The sequence below is a fragment of the Eumetopias jubatus genome, unplaced genomic scaffold (assembly GCF_037043125.1).
Source record: "Eumetopias jubatus isolate StellerSeaLion01/CBP00866 unplaced genomic scaffold, mEumJub1_p1.0 scaffold_15, whole genome shotgun sequence".
NCBI classification, from domain to species: domain Eukaryota; kingdom Metazoa; phylum Chordata; class Mammalia; order Carnivora; family Otariidae; genus Eumetopias; species Eumetopias jubatus.
In genome coordinates, this window is record NW_028274821.1 from 70,205,288 (window position 1) to 70,231,433 (window position 26,146).

The 26,146-nt window shown below is 45.0% G+C and overlaps 2 long non-coding RNA genes across 3 annotated transcripts in view; one reads left to right on the top strand and one right to left on the bottom strand.

The window, feature by feature from the left end:
- The window catches only part of LOC148162441 (uncharacterized), a 29,796-nt gene extending 4,107 nt beyond the window's left edge, over positions 1 to 25,689 (bottom strand). Inside the window, exons 1-3 of the long non-coding RNA XR_015766858.1 lie at positions 25,622 to 25,689; positions 11,370 to 11,458; positions 401 to 508 (exon numbers count right to left, since the gene is read on the bottom strand). This is a non-coding gene — a long non-coding RNA (uncharacterized LOC148162441). The remainder of the gene's footprint in view (positions 1 to 400; positions 509 to 11,369; positions 11,459 to 25,621) is intronic.
- LOC148162442 (uncharacterized) lies at positions 10,765 to 26,047 on the top strand. 2 transcript variants are annotated; one of them, XR_015766856.1, is made up of 3 exons: positions 10,765 to 10,876; positions 11,144 to 11,420; positions 24,945 to 26,047. It is a non-coding gene; the product is annotated as an uncharacterized LOC148162442 (long non-coding RNA). The 2 variants fall into 2 exon arrangements; XR_015766857.1 differs by having other exon boundaries at positions 11,258 to 11,420.
- Positions 26,048 to 26,146: the final 99 nt, after the last annotated feature.

Genomic DNA, 26,146 nt, shown 5'->3' on the forward strand with positions numbered 1-26,146 from the left:
CTTTCGGAGACTGTGACCACATGGCTTGGTGGAAAGAACATACACTCCGGAGATAAACAAGCTTGGGTTGAAATTTTTATGTCATCGATTAGCTGTGTGACATTAGGTAAGTTGCTTAACCTTTCTGACTTGGTTTCATCATCTACGAACCAGGGATAACACAGCCGCCTACTTTGCAAGTTAGTTGCAATGATAGAGTAAGACCGTGTGAATGAAGGGCTTTGCAGCTCAGCTTAGTGCTCTGGGATTAGACAGCCTCCCCCCTTGCCCCCGCCCCCAACTAGCTGGTCAGTCCTGTCAAGTTACTCAAAGTTCTAAGCCTTTTGTAATATAGGGCCAACAGGGCCCTCCTCATAAAGTTTGGAAGGATTAAATGAGTGAATAGATATAAAAAGCTTACCACAGAACGTGACACAAAGAGAACGCTCATTAAGTGCCGGCTGTCATCCGTGCATCCGTTTTGTATGCCTTCCTTCCACCTTGATCTTCTGAAGCATCCAGCAAATGCCTGACAGAGACAACAGATACACTTGAACTGAAATGACGTCATGTTGCATGGCTCATCACGTGATCACTTGAATGACCATTTCCCCTATTCCAGTGTCTTCTAGTGTCAAGGATTTTTCTTAGTCTTCCCTTGAAATCAATTTCTATATTTAAAAGGAAGACCTCAGCTAAAATGTCAAGATTTAGCTAGTTTAGAGGAGAAGGGAAATAAGGGTTTTGAGTGAACACACAGGAGAGAGACAGAAAAAGAGGAGGAGGAGGAGGGGAATGACTAAAAGGTGAAGGGACAGAGAACATTCTGGAAGAGGAATAAACATTCTGAAAGATGACTGCTAGATGAATCTTGCACAGATTCCTATGTTCCTCCTACACTCATTATAAAACCATGGCTTGGATTTTAGAGATATGGTCACTGTCCCTAGGCCGTGATAGTGGTTGGAGGATGGTTGGCAGTTGGCATATTCCTTGCCAGGAACATTTGGCATCCAGGAACCTGCAACCAGGATGGATCGGTCCCACAAGCATGGCTCATAAGGAGCCCAGTAAAGTCCCTGCTAGCCCCACTAGCTGGCAGCCACAATGGCTCAGAGCATGCATCTCCAGAAACCAAGTGTTTCATTCTTAGTCAAAATTTTGGGGAGACATGGCCAGACCCCCTTCACACTTGGTCTGGCAGCAGAGCCCAATCAAAGGCAATTGCTGGGCTCTGGGCCACGCTGGTCTTGGCCAGCTCCCTCTGCTTCCAGTGAGTCAAGCCCAGCACGTAGCCTGCAGAGTCACTTTAGAGCCCTGGGTCTCTGTTGCAATTAGAGCATGTAATTGGAAAATCCAAGATGATTCTATTTGGGAGAATTCTCTTTTCACCAAAACCCAAGCAATTCTTAGAAACCATCCAGAAATCCGGGCCTGTAGCTTTTTTTTTTCTTCTTTCTGTTTCAGAACTATCTCTGGGGAGCACCGACCAGGAAGAGAACACTGTGATCCTTTAGATTCCTGGATGTAAATAGAAATCTACATCTACTCTGGAAAGGGCTTCAAGGTCAAGGACATGACATGTTTACCCAGGAGATTTCATCATACCAGAACTTTCAACCAAAATGTTAGGTAACTACTTTAGTCTACCACCTGACCACAGATACCATTTCCTTAAGGATCCCACAGGAGACGCCACCTACTCATCCACAGACTCCAGATTTTTGGAATTCATGCTTGAGAGTAAAAAGCAGTTTAGCTTTTCCAAAACTTGTTATACAATAGGTCATGTTTCACTTCACTCTTCGACTTGTAAATCTCCTAAGAAAATGCAGGGCTTTGCGTTCACCCCTTCCCTGAGATGTTCAGGAAATAGCATACTTGTGATTTCCTTATGTTAAGCAAAATTTCCTAACTTCCTTTCTTCCCTCCATCCCATCCAGGAGTTGGGCTTTGCTCTGCAAAAAGAAAATCCTCGTCCTGTGGTCTTGCCCCTCTTGACTCTGCAACAAACAGTATGTTCTTATTTTGCTTATGGTCCCGCTTACCAGTCCAAAGCTGGAAACAAGTACTTCCCAGAGCTTTTGTTTGGTCCCCCTGCCCCCACTTTTCTTCTGTTTTTCTTCTAGCATAACATTTCTTTTTAAAATTTAGACATAACATACATGCAGTAAAGCTCACACATCTCAGGTGTACAGCTCAGTGATTTTTCTGCTTACATGCACATTTGGTTAACAACCACTCTGATCAAGATGTGGACCATTTCCAGCACGCAGGAGTCTCCTGTGTGTCTCCTGCCTGTCAAGAGCTCCCACCAAGGGTAATCACTATTCTGACGTTAGTTGTATCTGCTCTTGAACTTCATATAAATGGAATCATACAGCAGGTACACTTTTGTGTCTGGTTTCCAGTGCCTTTCTACTGGGAATTCACCTTCTTCCTTAACATATGAGGGACACTGAACGAATATTCACTGGGATGAATGTGAAAAAGCTTCATGTATGAAACTGATTTTTTAAAAGGACATCTTATTTATTTATTTATTTATTTATTTTAGAGGAGGGAGGGGCAGAGGGAGAGAATCCCAAGTAGGCTCCATGCCCAGCGCAGAGCCTGATGCGGGGCTTGATCGCACCACCCTGAGATCATAACCTGAGCCGAAATCAAGAGTCAGACTCTTAAGTGACTGAGCCACCCAGGTGCCCCAAAAGGACATCTATTTTAAAGAAAATAGTTTCAAGTTCAGATCAGATCTTCTCTTATAAGGAAAATAAGGATATTAGCAAAATCATTGGTCATAGGTAACATTGAAAAAGAATATGAAATATTCCTTGGTCCTATACCCTTCTCCTCAGCAGCCACAATAATAAATTCTTCCAGCTGAGAGGTTCACATTGGTCTTTCTTTTTGAATTATTATTTTCAAAGAGGAGCCTGATGCCAGGGAAGGGGCACAGCTCTGGAGTCAGAGCCTGGGGTCGAGCCTGGTTCTGTTGGCACCACTGTGAAGGTAGCACAGTGGAAAAGATCAGAGAACCTGGTCAAGAGGCTTCTGAGTTGTGTTTGGGGAGTTTCTCACCATTTCAGCCTCAATTTGCTAATCCACAAAAATGTACTAAGTAGATGAAAGGATAGAATAAATAAAGGTTCTAAATTTACACTGAGAACTACAAAGCACTAAACACAGATTACTTCCGTCAACTAGTTGCAATGGGTCACTTTATGTATCAAATTGGCTGGGCCGTAGTGTTCAGATATTTGGTCAGACATTATTCTGGATGTTTCTGTAAAGGTGTGCTTTGGAATACATTAACATTTAATTCAGTGGACTTTGAGCAAAGCAGATTACCCTCCATAATATGGGTGGGCCTCATCCAATTAGTTGAAGGACTTACTAGAACAAACTCTGACCTCCCCAGAGCAAGAATGAATTCCTCCAGCAGGCAGCCTTTGACTTTGAACAGCAAGTCTTCCTGGGCCTCCAGCCTGATGGTCTCTCCTGTAGATCTTGGCCTTAACCATGCCAAGCCTCCACAACATACACACCAGTTTTTCATTTAGTTTGCTGATACTAATGTGTCTTTATTTTGTTTCCACTTTTATTTCAGAGGCCATCTAGCTTCTTATTTCTTTTATAAATCACTGAGAAATAGATTTAAGTCACATTTTTTCTTTGCTTTTCATTATTAAAGATATTTCAAGAAATAGTTTTTCTTTCCACTACTGTCTTGCTCACCCTCCATGAGAGAGGACAGGGAAATAACATTTTCACAAACACACTGTGCATTGCACTCTGAGTTAGGTTGTTAGTGACATGTAGAGATATTACTTCTTACCACCCCATGGATTTGGGGCATGCTTTGCTTATTGGTCATGTTTCTACACCTATGGGCTCACTTCTGGACACACTCTAACCTCCACGACACCAGGGTCATGCTTAAATTTTCCTGGAAGATTCAGCGTAAACCCAGGACACTGGTTTTACTTGAATGGAGTGTGCTTAGCTTTGTCTGATACCTAGAATCCCTGTTCCTTCCCACTGTAATAAACTGGTCAGGTCAAAATGTCAAATTTCCTGACATATCTGTGGTCCTTCCCTCACACAAAGTTTCAATCCAGACTTATTTCTTCTAACACTGTGCCACCACCCCCTGCCACCACCACCATTTCTTGGTCATTTAAAACCTGACAGCTTCCCAGGCAAAGGGAAACCCATCCTGCCTTACCGCTCTATAGGACCTGTGGACAGGCAACTAGTGGGCTTTGGGGGAGAAATTTTATCTTCTTCTTTCCTCCTAGTGAAGCACCCCACCCCCACCCCCCACCCCGCCAGCCCATGACGACCAGTTGCGTGTCTCTGATGACTGAAAACCAGGTCCGGATGCTGTCAGACAAAAGGAAGTGGGACCATTGTGGTCTGTGTCCTTTGCCATAAAAACTACGGGTCATATTCTGGGATTGCATCACTGACACATGCATGATTTTAGATTAAAAAAAAGTCCCATGTGATCAGAACTCTGTGGCTTTATCATTTTCATCTAACTTTGTTGCATCACGAATTGAGAATATGATGGACGGAATTGCAGCTGATACAGTTCATCTCAGGCCTCCACAAGCTCTCTTCCTAGCCCTTTCTTTTTTTTAAAGACGTTATAGTAGGAAACAATTTCCCAGATTTTACATGTGCTTTTTCCTGGGGTTGATCAGAACTCTATAAATATTTCCTTTTTTATTTGTGGCAGGTCTTCTTCAGTTTGTTGATGACTATATTGGTCTGACATCTGTAGACTTTGAAACATGCTGATCTAAGTCATTCAAGCAACTATTGATAGCCTAAAATGACATCCTTTGTTGTGTGGCTTTGGGTGGTGACTTATACTCCCTATACCTCACTTCCCTCATTGGTAAAGAAGGGACAATAACACAGATCTTTCAGTGGAGTTGTTTACAGGATTACAATGAATGCTTCTTAAAATGCTTTTTATATTACTAGCTCTCCCACTTACAGATACGTTACATATATCTTTTTATGTATGTCGAATATTTTATTTAAAAAATCGTGATTTTGATTTGAATTTCCTTGATGGCTAATGATGATGAACATTTTGTCATGTGTCTGTTAGCCATTTGTATGTCTTCCTTTGAGAAGTGTCTGTTTATGTCTTCTGCCCATTTTTTTGACTTATTTGTTTTTTGGGTGTTGAGTTTGAGAAGTTCTTTATAGATCTTGGATACCAGCCCTTTGTCTATAGTGTCATTTGCAAATATCCTCTCCCATTCTGTGGGTTGCTTCTTTGTTTTGTTGACGGTTTCCTTTGCTGTGCAGAAGCTTTTTATCTTGACAAAGTCCCAAAAGTTCATTTTCGCTTTTGTTTCACTTGCCTTTGGAGATTTATCTTGAAAGAAGTTGCTGTGGCCGATGTTGAAGAGGTTACTGCCAGTGTTCTCTAGGATTTTGATGGATTCCTGTCTCACATTGAGGTCTCTCATCCATTTTGAGTTTATCTTTGGGTTTGGTGTTAGAGAATGGTCGAGTTGAGATACCACCTTACACCAGTTAGAATGGCAAAAATTGACAAGGCAAGAAACAACAAATGTTGGAGAGGTTGTGGAGAAAGGGGAACCCTCTTACACTGTTGGTGGGAATGCAAGTTGGTACAGCCATGTTGGAAAGTAGTGTGGAGGTTCCTCAAAAAAATTAAAAATAGAGCTACCCTATGACCCAGCAATTGCACTCCTGGGTATTTACCCCAAAGACACAAATGTAATGAAAAGAAGGGCCACATGCACCCCAATGTTCATAGCAGCAATATCCGCAATAGCCAAACTGTGGAAAGAGCCGAGATGCCCTTCAACAGACGAATGCATAAAGAAGATGTGGTCCATATATACAATGGAATATTGCTCAGCCATCAGAAAGGATGACTACCCAACTTTTACTTCAACATGGATGGGACTGGAGGAGATGATGCTAAGTGAAATAAGTCAAGCAGAGAAAGTCAATTATCATATGGTTTCACTTATTTGTGGAACATAAGGAATAGCTTGGAGGACATTAAGGAGAAGGAAGGGAAAAATGAAGGGGGGGGACTGGAGGGGGAGACAAACCATGAGAAACTATGGATTCTGAGAAACAAACTGAGGGTTTTAGAGGGGAGGGGGTTGGGAGATGGGTTAGCCTAGTGATGGGTATTAAGGAGGGCACATATTGCATGGAGTGCTGGGTGTTTTACGCAAACAATGAATCATGGAACACTACATCAAAAACTAACGATGTACTGTATGGTGACTAACATAACATAATAGAATTAAATTAAATTAAATTTAAAAAATAAAAAATAAATAGTGTTTATAAGGTACTTGATGTGGTGCTGAATACAGTAGGTGCTCAAAAAATGGTAGCTACCATTGTACTTATTACAAGTTCAAATTATGGGTTTATGTACGAGAAGAACTGTCTGAGATAAGCATGGAAAGTATTCTGTTCAAAACCCCGTCTGACAATGAGCTACCATAGCCTCCTGGTGCTGAGAGAAAGTACCCAACCATCTAGAATTCTACACCAAATGACATTCTCCTTCAAGAGAAAGGCAGAATAAAGATTCCAGAGTAAACAAAGATGTGGGGAGTTTACCATCTGAACTAAAGGATGCACTTCAGTAAGAAGGAAGCTGAACCCAGAAGGGAGATTGAGATGTAAGAAACAAGAGTGAGGGAAGACATTTTTAAGTGTGTTGGCCAAAGTAAATGAACGCTAATTTTTTTAAAAGATGAATTTGGAGGGTTAATTTCAGAGGGTTTAGAAATAAGAATGCAATATTAGAGAAATATTAGAAACCAGCAACATGAAACACACAAGTAGGGGAATCAGAGTTAAACACTGTAAATTTGGGGTACCTGGCTGGCTCAGTCAGAGAAGCATGCGACTCTTGATCTTGGGATCATGAGATTTTTATTATCAAAGGGATAATAAAGAAATCAACTGACTTTAGACTTGCTGAATTCTATGTTAAAAGTTACAGGTAACCAATAAAAGAACAGAGATAGAATGTATAACTTCCAAGCTTGCATGTAAGAGAGGGAAATAAAACCTGACCTGGCCAATAGAAAGGAGAATAGAGAAAAAGGAGCAGAAAAATCATGGCAAATAGAAAATGTTAATTGAGATGATCAAAATATTTCCAAATGTTACAAAAATGAAAATGGACTAAACTCTCCTCCTCAAGCACCAAGTTTCAGGTTGAATTTCAAAACAAAGCCAAAAGGTACCTGGGTGGCTCAGTGGGTTATGTGTCTGACTTGGTTTCAGCTCAGGTCAGGACCTCAGGGTTGCGAGATCAAGCCCCGCATCCAGCCCCAGGTCAGGCTCTGCGCTCAGCAGGGAGTCTGCTTGGGATTCTCTCTCTCCTTCCCCCTCTGCCCCTCCCCCTTCTCTCATGCACATGTTCTCTCTCTCTCAAATAAATAAATGAGATCTTTAAAAAAAAACAAAGCAAAACAAAACAAAAAACCCTGTCTGAGGTATCATAGGACATCTGAAGATGTGTAAATGGCAACTTCCTACCCCAGGGAACTTACAATCTGGCTGTGGTGGCACATAAACATGGCTAGCAGATCAGGACACAGGCCCAGTCTGTCCTCTAGAATAGTGCTGCCCAATCTCTTTCGCGTCATAGAACACAGAGAAAATGACGATGTTTGTATGGTGTATGAGGGCAGGTTGGAAGGGACCTGGTGGTGCTTATATAGGGCTTGATTTTTTAGTGCTTATATGGGGCTTGAGTTTTTAAAAATCACGATTTTTTTCTTTATGTAATAAATTATGATGAAATATTAAATAGTGAATTTATATAAAGCCTCCAAATAAAAGTTTTTAAATTTTCCAGTAATTGAGCTTACACCCATTAATATGACTCTTAAAAATCACAATCCTTTGTTGCAAATGATTTCACAATCCCTGAGCATGATATTTTAATAACTGACTCAAACTTTTGACCATAGACTAGAAACTTTTTACATAGAGGTAGTGCAAATTGTAAAACATTTTTATAACCATTAAAATTTTCCTGCAGCTGAAATTATATTTAGAGAACGTAAGAGCTCTTCCTTTTTTTACTGGCAAATATTCGATTGTTTATAAAAATGAAATAGATTTCAAATCCAAACCCCTCTTTATGTCAAGGGTTTCAGAGTAATGAAGAAGCTCTAATTTGTGCAATAGGCAAACATTCTTAGAGCAGATACTCCTTGGTCAGCTAATACACCACTGAAAAGCCCCTTTAACCACCAATAAAAAGAGGTATCTAGTACCTGTGACATTAGGGAATGGAGCTGCTCCTTGGCATTGTACCCATCAGAGCGCCCCAGTGGGCCTTCCCAGGTCTGCCCTACCCTGACTGACCATACCTTAGACTATCGCCCATGCCCCCTGAACCTCTACCACAGCAGCCTTTCCAGCAGCCCCATAGGTCCCTGTCCACAGGACAGTGATGTCACAGGTCCTGGGCCCAGAACTGAGCCTAATCCACAGCCCCATGGGGTCTCATGTGGAAGATGGCTCACTGAATGTGATGGTGGTTAGGGATGATTATAGTGGCTTTGATTACGTGTATCTTTATCTGCAAAATGCACTGGAGTTTCATAAAAGGTGAGATATACCCAGTAAGTGGGCCATAGCTGAGAATGCCTTCTCTATGGGAGGTAGTAGGGAAAAGCTTGCAAACCATTGACGTGGAGACCAGGACTTTGGAGACAGGTAGGGTTGCAGTAAGAGGGTGTCAGGTTCAAGTTCCTCCCTCCCTGGGGGGCCAGCCTCACCTTCCTCCTGCCCTGTGCCATGGTTTCACGGATAACTACTTTGGGTCCTTCATTTTCATTTCTTTAGAGTCTAGGACTAAGAATAGAGGCATTTGGAGGAGGGGAATATAGACATTCCTTTGGAGAAAAAGAAGCATACTACTCGGTATAAAAGAAATCAAGGGCTGAGATTCTCTGCGGGTGAGAGGTCCAGCTCTCAAGTCTCAGGTTTAGGCCAGAGAATTAGATTTTCTGTTTGGGCAAATGGTCTAAACCCCCACATGCATAAAAGCGTTGCTGCAGGAAAGTGCTTTTCTTCACTTGAAGGCAGACTGTCCCTTCTGTATCTTCCATGACTCAGATGGATTCTATCCAGATTCCCTCTGAGAGAGAACACGGCTTAGTGGTTACCAAGCTGGGTGTAGGTCCAAACTGGCTTTTACTCCCCCCTTGACCATGACCTTTCCATGTGACCCCTAATCTCTAAGCCTCAGCTTCATCAGCTGTCAAATGAAAACAATTTGCCTTATTGCTTTACCCTATATCAGAGTATCTCAACTCTGGCATTAGTGACATTTGGGAGCGGGTTCTTTCCTTGTGGTAGGGGCTGTCTTGAGCCTTGCAGGATGTTTAAGAGCATCCTAGTCTCTACACGAGAAGCAATAGTCCCCCCCTCTCCCCCGCCCCGGGGTTGTAAGAACCAAACCATCCCCGGACATTGCCAAATGTCTCCTGGGAGAAAATCACCTCTGGTTGACAATGACTACTCTCTATATTAAGTGAAACATTTGTGAGACACATGCCTGGCACGTAGCACTGTGGTTATGCCTTGGGTTCAGACCCATCTTTTCCATTTCTGAAAAGCCACTCAAACTCTCTGAGCATCATTTCTTCATTTCAAAATGGTAGACATCATCCAGGTCCACCTCACGGGACAATTATGAAAATCAAACAAGCTCTGAATACAAATGCCAGGTCAGCCATCGAAGCTGCTGAGAGCTGCCTTGACACCCTAGTACTGGGTGGGGGATGTTTTGGTAATGAGGCTGCATGGCTGAGTTGAAATCCCTCCTTAACCCGCAAAGTGACTTGCAATATGGAAGCACTCAATACATTTTAGCTTCTATTGTTATCCCTCCGTCTTCCAGGTGAGGAAGCTGAGTCTCAGAAAGGTAAAGGAATTTGCCCAGTGTTACACAGCAGGGGATACGGAGTCAGGGTGGAATGAAGAAAACATCAACCCCAAAGCTGGGGCTACAGCCACGGCATGTGTGTGCTTGCCAATGACCACAAATGCCACGATGTAAATGGCAGCAGCCCCTTCCCCTAGCCAAGGGAGCCCCCATGTATAAAACAGGTCTCTGTTCTTATGGTTGGGGTTGTACCACAGGACAATGGAATACAATAATTTAGATGCTTTTCTCCTGCTTTCAATTCAGAAAACAGATATCTCCTTAAGAGCTGCTTCAAGGAAACTGAAGATGAAAGGTCAGAGCCAACCCCACCTCCAGGCTATGAATCACTCCCTTGGAGGGCTGAGCTATGCCTTCCACATCTAGCCTCTTATTTTTAACTTTGCAAATTTTGGTTATTCTGGCTTCCTAGGGAAAACCCCTCTGGTGTCTGCAGCCTCACTCAGAGTCTGAGTGGTTGTTGTGAGCATCTAGCAGGCAGAAGGGGAGCACAGAGTAGGCTGGTCCTCTTAACTGGCTTCTCCTGGGGGAAGATCCTGATCTCTGGGGCTCTAAAGCCAGAGCTCAACAGCCACCATCACTCCTACCTCTTGTCCCCAAACATACTCAGTTGAGTTGCATTCTAGAGGGAAACTCTCCCCCCCCACCCTGGGTCTTGCCTGGCCTTGGAAATCGTGCTGAGCTGAGGGTGCCTTCACGGGCGGCTGATTTGTGGTTACATAATCTTAAGAAGGGCAGCCTACCCAGGGCACAGCGTCATAGCCAAATCATACACTTCTTCCTTCCTAAGACTCCACTCTGGGCCCAGGATTTCAGGATTCCAGGCAGCTGAGAGTGCAAGCAGCACGTGAAGATCAGCCGAAGCCCTTTCCAACAGAGACCCGTCACATGGAAGAAGAGGAAGTTTCGGTGAGCTCCTGTCAGTGCCTCCAGGAGGATGCCTGGCAAAGTCCTGAATGTGTCGGGGAGTGGAGTGTGGGGAGGGGTGAGTGGAGTGTGGGGAGGGGAAACGTGAGCTTTGGAGCCAGAGAAACCTGGGTTTGGAATCCCCGATCCAGGGGCACATGAGCTGTCTGACCTTCACTAATCCTTAGGAAGAATTAGCTTTGTCTTTTTTTTTTTTTTCCCCCGGATGCTGAAACATATTCAAAAAGACTTGTTATTTAACCTCTCCAGCTCTCTGTACAATCTGGCGATGCTACCAAACTCCGTGGGGGGAGAATGTGCAAACAGAACATCACACAGCACGCGGGAGTGCTCAGTAGGTGCTGTTTCATGTCCTTCCTGTAGCAAATCTTTGTGGAGCACCTGCTGGAAGCCACCATCCTGGGCCCAGGCCCCGGATGGTCACCGCTCTGCACAAGACAATGCCACAAGACCGGGCTATGCAGTCGGCACTCACCTCTAACATGGACTCCTCTTCCCACCAGCAGGCCACATGAGGCCACACGAGGCAAGTCATCTCCCTTTGCTGAATCCAGGTCTCCTCACCTGTAACATGGGCAGAACATTCCCAGGATCGTGGTGACTCCATGAGATCACACGCCTAACGCAGTGCCTGGCACAGTGAATGAGTTAATAATTCTTTGCTTCTTCCTTTCTACCATCTGCCAAGAACTTGAAACTGCTCAGATATAGGGAACTTTTGAAACTCTTCTCATTGTTGCCTAAACCAGGACAGATATTGCCTGCCCCTCCTACCAGCTAAGTGAACATCAGTAAGATTGGGTGCCCCTCACAACCGCTGATACAGGTCACCATTTCTATCTTCTGTCTTAGAGGTACTCAACTCTCCCCATTAAATCACCTGGGGACCCTTAAGAAATAATCAGTGCCCAGGGCTTTCTACAGAAGATTCTAGTGGACAGCCAGAATGAAAACCACTGGTTCTTTTCCAGTGGTTCATTTTTCATTTGAAGAGGTGAAAGCTCAGAGAAGTTAACTGAATGAAGTTAACTGAGTTCCTGGAGTCCAGGCTGGTTGTCCATAGCAAAACAATCATCCCATTACCACATGTTCTCTCTCTTTTGATTTGGTTGGTTTGTCTGATTCAAAGAGTAAATGAGACTTGAGGAGGGAGTCCCCAGAGTTGGCCATCACAGAACAGAGAGAGCAGTCTCTCTGACTGGCTCAGAATTTCATGGAGTATCTTCACTCCACAGATAATTCCTGAGACATCTGCCATGACCCATGCTCTGGGCTAGACCTGGTGATGCAGTGTGAATGAGACACAGTGCCTGTTTTCGAGAAGCTTATGGCTGGCTGTTATAAGTTGAATTGTGTCCCCATCCAGAATTCATAGGTTGAAATCTTAAAACCTAGTGTATTTGGAGATAGGATTTTTATTTTGTTTTATTTTTTGGAGATAGGACTTTTTAAAAATAATGAAGTTAAAAATGAAGCCATTAGGTGGGCCCTAATCCAATACAACCGGTGTCCTTACAAGAAGAGGATGTTAGCTCACAGAGAGAAGACCGTGTGAATACACACGGAGGAGAAGACAGCCATTTACAAGCCAGGAGAAGGCCTCAGAAGAAAGCAAGCCTGCCAACACCTTGGTTGTGGACTTCCAGTCTCCAGAACTATGAGACAATACATTTCTGTGGTTTACACCACCCAGCCTATGGTGCTTTGTTATGGCAGCCCCCGCAAACCTCAGACACTGATTCTAAAAAGGAGACAGACAAGGAATTGGTCAACAAAAATACTCTACAGTAAACATCAGGATGGCCATGAGCTGGGGTTGCTATGGGAGCCTAGAGGAGGTCTCCAACCCTGGAGGGAGGGTGTCAGAGGCTGACTGAGGAGGTTCCACTGGGGAAGAAAGATTCAAACCGAGTCTTAGAGAACAAGGAGGCATTTGCTGGGGGCAGTGGGAGAGTGGGATGCAGGAAAACAGACTAGGGATGTGAAGATGCAGCAGTTTGAGAGAGGACAGCCTGCTGAACCTGCAAGGTGAGTCAGGGGCTGGGGGCATCATGCTGAGCTGACAAATGAGGCTTTGAGGTAGGCAGAGGTGGGTTATCTGAAGCCTCGTTATGTCCAGGTAATGGGCCAGGCTTGGATAAATAGGAATCCAGGAGGGGCACTATGCAGGGCAGTGGCAGGTCAAGTTTCATGAAGTAGCTCTGATGATCCCTTGGAGGCTGGATTTGAGTGGAAAGACTAAAGGCAGGAGACCATCAAGGGGCTGCTGCAGCAGCCCCTGAGAGAAGTGTTAAGGGTCAGAACTGGTGATAGGCCCAGGGCGTGTAGAGGCCCTGGTGAGTGTTCTGGTGAAGCTCTGGCAGAGAATAAGGCAGCTTGGAGACATGGTTTCTTAAGACTTCGTGATGAAGTGAGAAAGGTAGAAGAAGTAGGAGGAGTCAAGGATGACTCTCAGGGTTCTGGCTTGGACATGTGGGTGGATGATGGTGTCAACTGCTAGAGAAGAATTGTCTTTCCCTCCTGTCTTCGTCAGCTCAGGCTGCCATCCCAAAATGCCCTAGAATGGGAGGGTGAGCAACTGTCATTGATTTTCTCACTGTCCTGGAGGCAGCAAGTCCAAGGTCAAGGTGGCAGCGTAGCCGTGATGAGAGCTCCCTTCCTGGTCTGCAGATGACTGCCTTCTCATGGTATGCCCACATGAGCTTTTCTTGATGTGCGCTTGGGGGTGGGGGGGGGGAGGGAGAGGGAGAGAGAAAGCTCTCTGGTGTGTTTTCTTAGAAGGGCACCAATCCCATCAGATCAGGGCCTCATGATTATTACATAATCTCATCTCGCCCTAATTACTTCCCGAAGGCAGTATCTCCATAACTTTGGGGTTAGGGCTTCAACATATGAATTTTGGGGGATTCAGTCAATTCATAACACCTCTCCACTCAAAAGAGAGAAGTAATAGTGCCCCTATCCCAGCCTGCTCCCTGTTGAACCTCTGATGCCTTCAGGAGGAAGCATGTGGGTTTACATCCATTCATTTATCCTTCCACCCATCAGGGGAGCTGGTGGAAAAGGAGCCTCCGTAGGCAAGTTGGGGGTAAGTGAGGAGTTAAGGGTGAAGACTTCTTCTGACACAAACAGGTTCCCATCCAACCCACGTGAGGCCCTGACCTAGAAATGGGATGTCGGCTGAATCGGATGCACCCCTGCCCTCAAGGATCTCACTATTTTGTAGATCCAGGGGCAACGCTCTTGGGAGGGTGGCTTCAGGTTATGAATGTCTTGCTTCTGGACATGAGGATCCTTAGGGGTGACCCCATCACTCTCCTCTTTGGGACAGGCATTCATCTAATGCTCCAGGCAGGCGACGGGCTGCTGGCCTGACTCCTAAGTTCCTGGTCTGAGTGAGCCCAGCTCAGTTTCTCAGGCTGACAGAAATTGTAATCCAAGTGAACTGGAAGCGTTTAACCTGTCTGACAGAGCATTTGCTAAGTCCAAAGACATGTAGACTGAAGGTCACTGAACAGGAAGACATTCTTCTAAAAACCAAAAGAACAGGTCAAAGGCTTTCACCAGAGCAGACTCTGCTTTCCTTTGCTGCCACCACCCCCCCCCCCCGCCGGGACCTGTGTTTGCCTAGGGTTATCTGTGGGGTCACTGGGTCTTAGCTCTGACTGGCTGTGAAAGGAAGAGAAGCCAGGGCTACTGTGGTTCAGGTCCTTACTTGCTCTATCTCATTTGCACTCCTTCTAACTCCTTCTTTGTGAAGTGGTTGTTGGAACCCATCTTGCAGTGGAAGAAATTGAGGCTCTGAGAGGTGCAGTACTTTGCCTAAAAGTAACATGCTAAACTTGCCTTTGAGCCTGAATCTGGTTGGCTGCTAAGCCTATGCTCTTTTCATCATTCCATATTACCCACTGGCACACACACAGCACTTTCCATGGCTCATAATACTTATCCTGTTCTCCTGTAAGTCATGGCGACTTAGATCCAGACTTTTCCTCTCTGGTGTAAATGGACAGTTTGGGGGCAATGACCTTCTTGCTTAACCCTTCATTCCCCACCAGACCCAGCAAGGGACACTGTAAATAGTAGTACCCAATAATCGCTTGTTTTTATTGATTTAAACACCTAGAGGCACGTATACCCCATGGTTGGTTCTACCGAAAGGCCAAAACCCACCAACCGTGTGCGGCATTTTCCTGTACCCTGAGCTGATTGAGTCTCACCACCCCAGCTTTCTTTCTTGCCCATCCTCTTGGGTAGCAGGAGCATCATTCAAGCAGTGAATTCTTCTACCTGGCAAAACTCTAATCAGAGGTGCGAAGAGATGCTGTTATCTGGGGAAGGTTATATAGGACAGTGGTGCTTTGGACTCTACAAATTTCCAAATCTATGTTGCAAGGTCTGTTTTCAATCATCAGGCATTGTAGGCATCTCCTGGGGCTATAAGAAGAATGCTCTCATTTCAGGACAGAGTATAGCCAAGAGCCAACTTGGCAAGGGCCAGAGGGATATAAATTCAGAGTGACAACCTAAGGAACATGGTTTTAATAGAAACATACTTCTATTTCTTCTCCAATCACATGTCGACTGTCTGTTTGCATGGGGAGACCTGAGCTAAAATGAGGATTGTCAGAATTGGTAATTGAGGGGCTCTGCTTTTCCCCTAAAGCTCTCCTGTCCTCCACATGACAACTATGAGAGATCACTTGGGTGGCTGGGGACTTCGTGAAGTCAGCATTACAGAATAGCCAGGGCAAATGTAGGTATGATTTGCTTTATGCCATGGGTACAATTCTGACAAAATTCATTCAAGAAAGTGTGAACAAATCCATGGACTGTATTGGGTACATGCTAGGTGGCAGTGTTTCAAAGATGAATAAAATACTTCATTAAGGAGCTTGTGGTCCAATGGAGGAGACAGACATGTAAAGAATTACCTACATTAGAATTACTAATGTCACAACTGACATCTTTGGGCAGGGGCTGGGGGGTGGAGAAAAGGCAACTTCACAGAGAATGCTTGGAAAGGCTGAACAGGAGACTTCAGGATGAATGAGGGGGGCAAGAGCATTGCAGGAAGATGGAGGCATTAAAAAAGAGTACAATGTTGGGGAACTAACCTACTAGAGCTTATCTGCACCTAAGGGCATGTTTTCAGGCATGGTGAAGTAGGAGATGCCTCTGGACAATTGAATGGAGGTTAGATTACTCATGGCCTCGTGCATTACACCAAGAAGCTTGAACTTTCCCTTTGGCAACAGCATGGGAATAACATGGTCAGAGGTACATGGTGGGATACTAGCCCCGGTGGCTCTCGCATGAGGGCTGAAGGAGACCGGGATCCAGGAGATGAAAGGATAAAAAATGGGGCCAATGTAGCGGTACAGGAAGGAGCTGATGGAGACCTGAACAGGACAGGACAGTGAGACTGGAGAGACAGGAAGGGCCAGGGAGATAGCTAAGAAGCACCCTTCAGATACTGCCAATAAATCACCTGTTGCCTACCAAAGACCCTTCCGGGTTACCAGGTCCTCAAAATGGACATTGTCCTTCCTGCAGGATGTTTTCATCAAAAGAAATGCAGAGGTTCAGAAAGGAATGCATTCTCACGGACATATGGGGTTCACTGTTTATAGGGCTCCTTCATGTGCATTCTTACTTGTCATTACAGTAAGAGAGGCACACATTATTAGTATTTAAAATTATGTTTGGGTTTTTCTGATTCTCAAAAAATATATAGAAACAGTAATTGTGGAATCCTTAAAATACTTAAAAAAAAAGGAGTAGGAAATTAGAATTGCCCTAGTATCCAGACTGATAATGAGTTAATTTGTGGGTAAACCAGTCATTTATAACCCAACATTAAGTGAAAAAATACAAAACGACATTTCAATCCCAATTTTATAACAACAACAAAAGATATTTTTCTAGCTTTTATTGTGGTTACAAAATTGGGATTGAAATATAAATAAATTTTACTCTTTTTTCTTGCATTGCATTGCAACCATTTTTAATGTTAATAAATCAAAACTGCAAGCTTAATTTCACATTCCTGGACAGTACTCCAACATACGGGTGTGCTGTAATTTATTAACACAGTTATCTTCTAATAGATGTTGAGGGACATCTAGGTGATTTCCATACACGGACATTTTTGCTTTCATCAATATGCTTTGCTAAACACCGTGTAACATGCATTTCCCCCTTTTATTTCTCAATTTTTCTTACAGCAAATTCCTAGAAGTGTAATATCTGGGTAAAAGGAGATGTGAATTTCAAAGACTCGATACTTAATTGTTGATTTGTCTGCCACACCTACCCACAGGGAACGAGCCAGCTTCTATTATCCACCATCATCAGCACGGATCATTATCTTTTAAAAAGCTTTGTCAATCTGATACACATAAAACCGTATCTCCACCTTGGGTTAATTGGAGTGTCCTTACCACTAGTGTGGTTCAGTGCTTTTTCTCGTTTTATAGATGAGGAAGTTGAGGGTGTGTGGCTTGCCCGGACAGTGGACCCAGGAAGCCTCCGAGGGTGGACGGAAGGCACCCCATGCAGACTCCCGGGGCAGCAGACTTCCCAGTGTGTGATTGATACTGCCCCTTAGGTGTGGGAAGAGTCGCCCCAACTTCTCCGTGTTGACTGGTTTTCCTTTCACTGGTACCGCACCCTCAGGAGCTGCAGAATACGCCCTTCCTCGTGAGGGGCAGCGGCTCCCTCAGCCTATCAGAGGACCCCGCCGCAGGGACAGTGCATGTTGTGCTCTGGGCGGAGGCCACAGGGATGGCACATGCTTAGGTGGCTGGTTTCTGTTGAGCTCTTGGAAAGAAAATGACACAGGGAACTGAACCCCGTGTTCTTTTGAGAAAACAAGCCTGGGCTATCAGGCCACTGCCAGAAACCCTTCCTTGCTGCCTGGGTGCAGACTCTGCAGCCTGGCCCACAAGGCCCCTAGAGCCCCGCCTGGCCCACCTCCGCCACAGGGGCCACACCGGGGTCCGTCATGCCAGTATTGTTTGCTTCCGCTGCGTGTTTTCCTGGAACCTGCCTGTTTCTTGTCCTTCCGGGCTCAGTTTCAATGTGGCCCTTCTTCTTCAAGAAGCCGTCTGCCTCTTTGGTGCTGGCATGGCCTTCCGAGCTTACTCCACCTAAAGTCCTCCCCTGGGGGTAGGATTGGTTGTTTATGTGTTGCTCTTTCTTCTCCCGCGAAGGCAACACGTCTTACTCGCCCCTGAGCTGAGAACAGTCCTGGCCACGGGGCTGCACATTCTAAAGGTGAATGGACTGAATGGGTGTTGGAAATCCCACAGGGAACCTACAGGATTCCATGGGAGGTGGGCTGCAGATTCCTTCATTCACTCAACGTGTGCTCACCGAGGGGCCACAGTGAGCCCGACGCTGTTGGGCACAGCGACATAACAGATGTTCCTGTTCCAGCACCGAGGAGGTCAGGTTTCCAGCAGCCGTGAGTGTTGGCAGCCCTCAGCCGTGTCTCTTTATGGGAATGTCCTGAGCTGAAGAGAAGTGCCTAGCCCAAGCTTTCACTTCCTCTTTTAGGCAGCATTCATCCAAAACAGGTCCACGGGAGGGTCTTGTCTCAGTTTGAGACAACTCTGAAGGGCCATCTGCCCAGTCCTGTTCCCCCCACTGTCTCACAGGGCTTGATCCCGAAGACTCTCCCCAGGAAACTTCTTGGGTGCACATCTCCGGCTCAGAGTCTGCTTGCTGTGGATCGCACCCCGTGACACTGGCAAGCAAAACACACATGACACCTGTTCTCACAGAGCTGTGAAGCTGGCTTTGTCATCAGACCCACCTTTGTTTCTCCCCAACGTTTCTCCTAGAACATCCAGCCCCATTAGAGGGGTGCTCCTGGGTGCACATGCCCATATGGCCCCAGCAAAACCCTTGCAGCCATACCATTCCCTGCGGTCACAATTAAGGCAAGAACAGGATTGCAACATTCGTATTTGTTCCATAAACCTGGTATGGAGTGTCCTCTGATGCCCAGCACAGAGATACGTAAGGTGCAGCTCTTGACTTCTAAGACCATCGTTTGAATGGGAAGATGGACAAGTAGCCAGACAGTTGGGGACATATGGGGACAAGGGCCCCAGTCAAGTCCTACAGAGTGCTATGGGGGCCCAGAGGACGTGGTGATGGCCTATTCAGGGGGCCAGGGAAGGATTCCCAGAGAAGCAGAAGGAGGAGAACAGGGTGAGGGTGGTGTTGATCAGATAAAGAAGGAGAAACGAATTTCAGATTGAAGAAATATGTGCATAAAAGCACAACTAGGGTTGAGTGAACCAGCACATTCATGTCCGTCGTTCACTGAGCTCTACGACACCTGAATGAGGGTGTCTGCAGTGATCCTTATCCCTATTTTATAGATACAGTAACTGAGGCCCTGGGAAGATAACTAGCTTATATGTAGCCAGTGGACTTGAACCCGAGTCTTCTGATTCCAAATCAATGGCTCTGTTTATTGCCCTGGTCAGCAAACACTGAATTTTTCTCCAGTGGCCAGCACTGTGCCCAGTGAGGATTAAAAGGCATGTAATAGCAAGACTCAACTCCTGATGAGCTTGCATACTGCATAAAAAAACCAAAACAACATGATAAGGTCATGGACCAAGGCTGGACTAAAGGTTCATGCAAATGCCCTGGGATCATGGCAGAGGCAGGCCCCAGAGAAATGTGCTTAGTCCTGTTTAATATTTGGTACCAGTGATTTGGACAAAGACATATAAAGTCCGCTTATCACATCTGTGGCTGACATGCAGCTGGGAGGGATAGAAGAAATGATTGATGACAAAATCAAACTTCTAAATGATCTCAGTTGGCTGGAACAATGAGCCAAATCCAGTGAGATGAAGTGCAGCAGGGGGCCCTGTGAGGGCCAGCATTTCCCTTCAAACAATCAATTGTGCGCGAATAGATGGGAGCCCAGCCCGGCACCCCCTGCCTCCCCCGTCCCCCCGCCATAAGGGAGAGATCTAGGGACTTCCCCAGGCCTCAAGTCTAACTTACACCAAGTATTTAAATTAAAAGTGTAGCAAACTAGCACACCTTTAGTCTGTGTGAAGGTTATGGTCAGAGCTGTGGCACACATTTAATGGGACATTTCGTGAATCACTTTGGAGGTGGCCTGATCTGGGGGGTGGTGGGGCAGCATCTTCACGTGGAAGGAGGAAGTTACGCATGCATTTCTTCATCTGAACAATTCTCCTCCTGCACCTGCCATACGACTGGTCCTGGATAACGTGGTATGTTGGTCGAGGACACACTGGGACCTGGCAAAGGATTGAACTTACATTCTGCCGTTCATCTGTGTGTGGTTCTGGGAGTCACAGAACCTTTGCTAGGCTTCAGTACTCTTATAGAATGGGGGCACATCCATTTCAATTTCAAAGGGTCTTGTGAATAATGAATGAGATCATGCATGTAGAATGCTAGACACAGGGCTTAGCCCGAGGTGGTATTAAAAACATAACACATACTGTTTACTGTCCAGAAAAATCCAGAGACATACGTAAATAGGCAGTGGGACCCCAGGTCCCTTAGACTTAGGTTTAGAGCCAGGCCTTCAGTCTTCAGATAAGTTTCAGAAAGGATGATTTATCTTTCTGTAATTACGCCTTTCTGATTTGGGTGTGTGTCTGTGCATGCGTGCATGCATGCGTGTGTGTGTGTTCAAGTGCAGTAGAGTTCAAGATTGTGGAAGGACCCAGGTCTGGAATCCCTGGGGCATTAAACAGGTGAGAGAGACAGGCATCCACCTAACATGATGCTCCATGGCGGGCCCGGCCCGTCAGGTACCAGAAGCCATCTGAATGTGGGTAAAAGTCAAAGCTATACTGGCTGCCAGGGAGACGTGGGCCTGATTTCCAAATCCAGGCCAGGGCGTCCTCAACCCACTTTGATTCAAGTTGGATCTCCAGGCCCCTGGGGCTCGGTTTCCTCATCTGAAAAGTAAGAGGATTAGACTAGCTGAGCGCTTTCCAGATATGCACACTTGGAAAGGTGCTGCCTGTGTTGAAGTCAGCTCCGTGACGTTCCACTCAGCTACATTCCGAGCACTCCATGTCAGGCTAAAGGGGGAGAAAGTCCTCCTGGCCGTGGGTAGCCAGGCAGGAAAAAACAAAAAATTACTGGCAGGTCCTTTCCTGTCAGCTTCAGCAGCCGGACTCCTGGGCCACGGTGTTGAGTTCTCCTTCCTGCTCTGGGGGAAGAAAGGAGACGCAGCTGCTAACACTCCGGTGAACTGAGCCTCTCACGCATTTCTCTGAGTGTGCCCAGGATATTACAAGTTGAATGAAGCAGTGAGAGTGTATGATTTCCATTTCCGTCAATAAATCTCTTTGAAACTGTATTTTTGATGACAGTGTTAATAATGAAGTGACAAACGAGTTGGAGACTCAAGCTCACTTTGTATTGTAATATGGTGCATATATACTTATCTCAATTGACAACTTCTGTCAAGAGAAATATTATCTACAGCATAATTAGATGCAACTTTACATTGTGTTTTTATTTCAAATTAAAAAAAAATGTCCTGTTAAAATGACAGTGTTAGATTGCCAACTGTCTTTTTCTGGAAAAGATGGTTTTTCTTTCTGAGTTAATGCCTTTCCCTTTGGAGGGGCTAGGGTGTTAAAACTGTCATCCTTTTATGAAATGACATAGCAACTGGTGGAAGATATTTTTGTTTTTATTTTAAATTATTTCTAATTGTATTACTTGGAAGAATAACAGGTTAATAAACTTATGGTTATTTCCCTCTTTAAAAAAACATTTCCCTGGTCCAGGAAATACAAACAAAACAAAACAAAACAAAAGCCCGAAAACAAATTTAGAAAGAATTTATGCATTATATCCCTACAGTAAGGAGGTAGATTTAAAACCACTAAATAAAATACATGGTTGTGATGGATGGTTAATTTTGTGTCAACTTGCTTGTGCCACAGGCTGCCCAGATATTTGATCAAACATTATTCTGGGTGTTTTTGGATGAAATTAACATTTAAATCAGTGGACTGGGTAAATAAGATCGCCTGCCCTCCAAGATGCAGATGGGCCTCATTCAATCAGTTGAAGGTCCAGCTGAGTAGAACAAAAACGTTGACCCTGCCTGGAGTAAAAGAGAATTTCTCCCACCTGACTACCTTCAAACTTGGGTATTGGCTTTTTTGCTGACTTCAGACTTGAACGAAAACATTAGCTCTTCCTGGGTCTTGAGCCTGCTAGCCTTCAGACTAGAACTAACCATCAGTTCTCCTGGTTCTCAGGACTTTGGACACAGACTAGAACTGAACCACTGGTCTCCAGCTTGCTGACTTACCCTGCTTGATCCTGGGACTTGTCAGTCTCCATAATCATTACATGAGCCAGTTCCTTCTTTTATATATATGTATAATTTATCCCTAACTCCCAAACCCAGTGTATTTAGAATCAACCAGGCTACATTTCCCTCAATATACGGCTCAGAAAATGTCACCAGAGGTCCCTAAATAGCTCATGTCAAATAAAAAGAGCAACTGCTCTCTGAATCCACTTCTTTGGGACCTTCTGCCTCCCTCACTTAGCCCTTCTGTTTCTTCCGAGTAGAATGACCTCCTTCCCATTCCATCTTTATCGTCAAAATCTTACGTGTTTTTTTTTTTTTTAAGATTTTATTTATTTATTTGACAGAGAGAGAGAGACAGCGAGAGAAGGAACACAAGCAGGGGGAGTGAGAGAGGGAGAAGCAGGCTTCCTGCCGAGCAGGGAGCCCGATGTGGGACTCGATCCCAGGACCCTGGGATCATGACCTGAGCCGAAGGCAGATGCTTAATGACTGAGCCACCCAGGCGCCCAAAATCTTACGTGTTCTTGAAGGCCAGTTTCAAATGTCATTGCCAAAGGAAGTCTCTGTTTTGCCTCCGCTGACTGCACGTTGATTACGTCCACACAGCACGTGGCCACCATGTCTTAGCATCGGGCTCTGCTTTACTGTGAGCTTATCTGTCTATTTCTGTTTCTTCCCTCCCCATTGGGTGGACAGACAGTTGCTTAAGAGCAAGAGGTATCTTTCTCTCTTCCTCCTGTGCTAGCGTAGCTAATAAATATGGGACAAGTTGAATGCAATTGAACAGTTCTCCTGGGCTCATCTGACTGAGACAACCCATACAAAATTGTTGGGTTGTAAATTTGAGCAGGAAATCTCAAGACATCAAATGTCATCTCCTCTGCGCCATCTCCCTACTGTGGACTCAGGATAAGCCTGAAATGGCCCTGTCTGGGAATTGGTTTTCTTTGGCAGCACCCCTGAAAAGGCCTCAGGTGTGAGTGGGAAGGAAAAAAATAAAGTCCAGTTTTCAAATCTGGAAAAAACAAAACAAAACAGTAGGAAGTGTTGGGGTAGATTTTTTTCTGAAGTTTATGAGGAAAATGTGTTCACCACCCCCACTTAGATTTACCCAGCAAGCTTCTTCCTGTAAGACGACCCACCACGGCCATGCAGGACCTGGGGGCTACCCAAGGCAGTGGCGCTGGTACTAATCAGCTAATTACAGATGGATATGCATACAGCTTAGCATGGCATTCAAGGCTCTTTTAGCTTAGTCTGACCCTAACCTACACAGTTACAACCTTATTCCTCCTCCTCTTCGGCTTACTAAATTCAGCTCAGTGCAGCTGAGCCAACATTTGCCATGTCCTGCACTATGTCAGGAAACCAGAAAGGCATTGAAGATGCCAGGATGGAGAAGATCCAGGCCATTTCTTCAAGAGGATCAACATGAGGTGGTTCTCAAGAAGGAGAGCTGTTCACCAAACAGGGAAGGGAGAAGACAGAGGAAGTTAGGATGCTGAAAACAGCGACACCAGACAGAGCTGGACTTGCTTGTTGTAGTTCTTGTAGATGCCCAAGTGAAGTGCTTATAAAAATAGATTTCTATTTACTTTCTAGGGATTATAATAACATTTTTAAAAGATTTTATTTATTTATTTGAAAGAGAGAGAGTGGTGGGGAGTGGCAAAGGGAGAGAGAGAGAGAGAGAGAGAGAGAGAGAGAGAGAGAGAGAGAAGCAGACTCCTTGCTGAGCTGGGAGCCCAATGAGGGGCTCAATCCCGGGACCCTGGGATCATGACCTGAGCCGAAGTCAGATATTTAACCTACTGAGCCACCCACGTGCCTCAATAAGATTTTTAAAAGTTACATTTTTTTGTTGTTGTTGTATAGTAACCTTATTCAAATTACTTAATCTTTTCAAGCCATGCTTACTCAACTTTAAGATGAATGTCAACATACATAGTAGCTTCTCAAAAAGCGTTTTGCAACCAGAGTGGATAAGAATGCTCCACAGATTTTCAAATAGTATTTTATTTCTACCAGTTTGTGTACACATGGTATACAGCAGTGTTTGATAGGCTGTCTTCCTGGGGAGGGGAAAGGAGGGGCGCACAGGAACCAGGACCTCTTCCAAGTCACATTCAGGCGTCACTTGGTGACCCCACATAGATCACTTTATTTTTCTATCCCTCCCTCATGCCTGACACAGAAGACAAGGAATATTGTATCTGCCTTATATCTACCTCCTCCAAAGATAGAGAAGATGATTTAGAGCCCAGGAGACAGTGAATACCTTTGGGAAAATGGAAGACAAGATTTTTTTTGTCATTCTCTCTCCCTCTCGTTCCTTTGCTGTTGCTCTTCTTTGCCAAAGACAGTTTTTCATGACATGTTTTGAGTTTTCAAGACTGGTAAGACCTCCAGCTTGGAAAACAAAAGTACTTAACTGCTAGAATGCCCTGGTTTAGATGTCAAACTCAGAGAAGCTTGATAAATACCTCGAGGACGAAAGATGTGTGTCTACCTTGGAAGTAAGCACAGCCCTGGGGGACAGCTGTCCCACCCGGGAAGGGCCCTGGGGCCCAGCTACACCTGGGTTTGGATTCCTGTGCTGCTTTTCATCAGGTGTTTGACAGTGAGCAAATGAATTCACTTCTCTGGTTCTTACTTTTTTGGTATATAAAATGATCATATTTTATCCATCTCTCTTACAAGGTTTCACAACCACATAGACTCTCCAGAGAATTGCTCTTGTAGCTCATGAACTTGGAAGATGACGTATGGAAGGCTTCTGAAGCTCTGCGCATCTTTGATGCCCCATGGAGAAACATCTCTATCTTCTCTAGCTTCACTCACTCCCATGGTGACCTAGTGTTTCATGGCCTCAAATACCATCCACATGTTTGTAGTTGTCATCTACCTACACACCGCACCTCCTCTTGAATGTCTAACAAGCATCTCAAACTCAACCTGCTTCACCTACAAATTATCCCTATCTTGGCACATGGCAGCTTCTTCCAGCTGCTGAGGCTCAAAACCTTGGAGTCTTTCTTGACTCCTCTCTCTCAAATCCACGTTCAAACTATCAGCAAATCCTGGAGGCTCTCTTTATTTTTACAATATATTCCAGAACCCCACCCCTTCTCACCACCTCTCTCATTAGCATTCTGATCCAAGACACCATTTGCCTTCACCTGGGTTCTTGCAACTGACAAGACTCTCTGCTCCTGGACTTGCTCATCTAGAAACTCTTCTCCATACAGCAGCTAGTGCCATTCTATTTTAAAAAACGAAGTTCAGTCCTTTCACTCCTCTGTTCAAAACCTTCCCGAGATGCCTCACTTCTACAGAGTCAAGCCCAAATTTTCCCACAGTCCCCACGGCCCCCGTACCTCTCTGACTTCTGGCTCCTTCCACTCCAGCTACACTCGTCTCTTTGCTGCCCCTGGGTACTCCAGGCTCTCTCCTGCTCAGGGCCTTCACTACAGTGGTTTCTTCTGCTTTCAATACTAGCTTCCCAAATAGTTCCATGTCTCGCTCTCTCACTTCCTTCCACTTTTGTTCAAATGTGACCTTCTCAACAAAGCCTTCCCTGACTACCCCCATTTAAAACTGCACCCTGATACCAGCCCTCCTGATCCCCTTCCCTATTTTTTGGTATCCATAGCACTTTTGACCTTCCAACATGCTATATTTTACTTACAGCTAGAATGTAAACTCTGTGAGAGCAGACAGTTTTATTTTTTTGTTCACTGATGTATTCCTCTGCAACCATGCCTGGCCCCTAGTAGGTACTTAATAAATATTTGTTGAATGAATGAATGAACAGCATTTTCTATCCTGTAAATAACAGTAAGGAGCATCAGTTCATGTACCCTTGAAAACAACCACTGGCTACATTATCTTCCATTTACAGA